Source organism: Nannospalax galili, unplaced genomic scaffold, assembly GCF_000622305.1.
Source record: "Nannospalax galili isolate Female #2095 unplaced genomic scaffold, S.galili_v1.0 scaffold378, whole genome shotgun sequence".
Lineage (NCBI taxonomy): Eukaryota > Metazoa > Chordata > Mammalia > Rodentia > Spalacidae > Nannospalax > Nannospalax galili.
The window spans coordinates 689,233-692,879 of NW_008341875.1; positions in this window are offsets into that span (position 1 = coordinate 689,233).

Here is a 3,647-nt window from a genome sequence, read left to right on the forward strand (position 1 = left end):
AGTACAAGAATGTCTTTATTACATTAATATTTTGGTAAGTCCATATCATTTGAAATCTTTTCTTTGGGACAGAGTCTTCCTCAAGCCCAACTGGCTTGGAACTTGTTATATAAACCAGGCTGGCCTCGATCCCACAGAGATCCACCTGCCTCTGACTTCTGAGTGCTGAGATTAAAGGAGTGGTCACTATGCCAAGCTGATTTCTACATTTTTAACCATCATTGGATGGGTCAAACTTAATCATGGTGAATTATCTTTAATGAGTTCATGAGTTCAGGTTGATATTGCCTTATGTTATAGTTTCATTCTGATGCTTTGATAAAACAACCTGACCAGAAGACACTTTTGGGAGAAAGGTTTTATTTTAGTTTATACTTCCAGCTCACAGTCCATCACTGAGGGAAGACGGAGCAGAACTCAAGTAAAAACCATGGATGAATTCTGCTCATTAGCATGCTTCCTGACTTATGTTCAGCTACTTTTTTTTTGTAAAATGTTTTATTAATTATTTTTATTGTATGTGTATGAGTGTATTGCCTGCATGGAAGTGAATGCACCTGTGCAGTGCAATACTGTGGAGGTCTGAAGAGGGCATCCAGTCCCCTGAAACTAATGTTACAAATGATTGTTTGGCTCCATGTGGGTGCTGGGAATTGTACCCAAGTCCTCTGCAAGAGTAGTCAGTGGTCTTAACCCCTGAGCCATGTCTCCAGCCCCCAGCTACTTTTCTTATATAAGCTTGGCCCACTTGCATAGGATTGGTGCCACCCACAGCAGACAGGGCCTTTCCAGATCAATCATCAATCAAAACCATTACTCACAGATACTGCCACAGGCTAATCAGGTTATAGCAATTCTTCAACTGAAGTTCCCTCTTCCCAGGAAACTACCTTTTTATTATACCAAGTTGAAAATTGAAAGTGAAATTTTCCATGTATGTTCACCTATGATATTGGTTTAGAGATTCCTATTTTTTTCTGCCTGTATGGTTTTGACATCAGAATAATGTAGACTATTGTCAAGTGGGTGTGAAATGCCCCCTGAAGCTGAAGGATCACATATTGAAGATAATGTTAGGCAAAAAATGAATTGTGATTGAAAATGGAACCCATTAATCCTGGTATGAAAGATGAATCTATTTTATATGAGTAAGCAATGCAATAAAAAAATATGTAATCTAGAAAGGGAAGAAAAAAAGAAGAGATAATTCTAAACTCATGCAACATAAAAAAATATTTAATTGAAGACAGGCATGGTGGTGTATGCCCTTAATTCCAGCACTCAGCAGGCAGAGGAAGGCAGATCTCTGTGAGTGCAAGACCAGCCAGGTCTACATAGCAAATTCCAGGCCACCTGGGAGCTGGGGCTACAGGGAGACCCTGTCTCAAAACAAAACAAAAACAAAACAAAACAAAACAAAAAACCCAAAAACTGATTATTGAGTTTTTGTCTTTGAATATTTAAATGATTTCTAATCCTTGAGTAACATTCTCCAGAAGCCAGAATCAAGTGGGGCACACATATTTGAGAGCAGTGTCATCCATTTCAAACGAATAGCCCAGATATTTATGGTATACACGTGTTTGATGTAAATCACTAACATTAAGTTTTAGAGTGGTGATAGATAGTCACGGTAGTTACTATACCACTATACATTGCTGTAGCCCATGTTTAGTTCTGTCTTCATTTCTTTCAGTTTATTGTCTACTTCATAAGCTAAAAATGTGAAATGCTCAAAATTCCATAAACTTTTAATTCTAGGAAATATATGTGTGACCTAGTTTTAACCTATAAGACTTGATAAATATAATCTACTGTCAAAAATCTGGGGCTAGGGCTATAACTCATTGATAGGGTGTTTAACCAATCCTTGTAAGTCTCTGGTTTTGACCCTCAACATTACAAAACTACAAAACCCAAAACAAAATTCCCTGCTTATTTCTCAAGCAATTTAGCATGGAAGAGAAGGCTTGTGGTCTCTTGTCAGAATTCAATCCTGTCTCTGTGTGTTTTTATCAAAAGTGACACCTGAGGATGGGTCAACAGAGAGATGAGACTTCCATGGGGGGTGGACTTGTTATGTGAGATACAATTGTGTCTGTGCTAGTTAAGTCATTTCACCACAGATGCACTTTTACTGGCCACTCAAATCAATTCAGCTTGTAAATTGACAAATGTTAAATATTTCCTTTAAAATCAATTATATAAAAACATTAGTGTTAATATGGTATCAGCAATGAATAAAGTTATCGTTACCTTTATTCTAGTTTCCCATTAGTGAACACTGATCTTCATGAACAATTCATAAATTTGAATACTTTATGTTATAACATTGCAAAGGGGTCATTTAGGGTCTGTTGTACAAAAGAATGGATTCTATATTATTTGTAAATCTGAATATTTACTGAATATCTTGTGGAAAATTCTCTCAGAATGTTAAAAATTTTGTCTTTAGTTATTTAACTTCAAAGGTCTTTTGTATATAATATTCTTTGAAGAGCTAAGATACATAAACTAATATGAAGTTTGTAAGATCTTTGCCAAATGGCATTATATGTAAATGATTTCCGTAAAGTAATACCACACACATATTTAATATATTATATGTATAAATTATATATATAATATATAAAATAAGCATGATAGGAAGCAATATTCAAATATAAGAATTATTTTATAAGATTTTCATTGGGGGTGGCTGGAGAGACGGCTCAGGGGTTAAGAGCGCTAGTTGTTCTTGAAGAAATGAGATCTTGTGGGCATTGTATGATATGGGTGCACTTATATACATGAGGCAAAATATTCATACACATAAAATAAAAATAAATCGAAACAATTTTGAAGGTTTTTCATTGGAAGATTTTTAAACATTTTTGTTTACTGATAGGTTCAATGAATTTTTATGCATTTATGAAAGAAATTATCATATTTGATAGGAGTCCAACTTTCTTTTTAATGTTTTATTTATTGTTTTTATATTATGTATGAGTGTATTGCTTGCATGGATGTAAATGCACCCATGTCAAGCAGGGCCTATGGAGGTAAGAGGAGGGCATCAGATCCCCTGGAACTGGAGTTATGAATGGTTGTTAGCTACCATGTGTTTGCTGTGTACTAAACCTGGGTCCTATGCAAAAGCAGCCATTGCACTTAACCAGTGAACTATCTCTCCAGCCTTTCCAGCTTTATTCTTTAGAGGATTTTATAGGGGAATTAATAAAGATGTCACACAGTTAATAGTTATACCACTCCAGATAAAAATCAGAATTGATGCCTCCTGTACACTGACTGCTGCCTTAAATGTCAGTCTTGGTATTACCAAGTTTATTCTTAGAATCACAGTAGAGCTCAGCCAAACTATCTTATTGTGCAAAAATATAGGCATCACTCTTCAAATCTAGTTACACTGAGCCGACAGGGAGTTATTTAAGGAGGCCATCCACAGGGAATGATTGGAGTCCCATCTGTTTAAGCACTGTCTGCCAGTGATAGCAAAAGATAGGGAAGATCTATCATTCTAAGTGAGGGATCAATGACTGAGAGCCTACTTCGAGAAAGCAAGTCTGGAGAGTTTTATTTTGTATTGAGGCAAAGTCAGAATGATATTGACCCTCTCTTAGTCATGAAGAATTGGATATAGGGGGCAC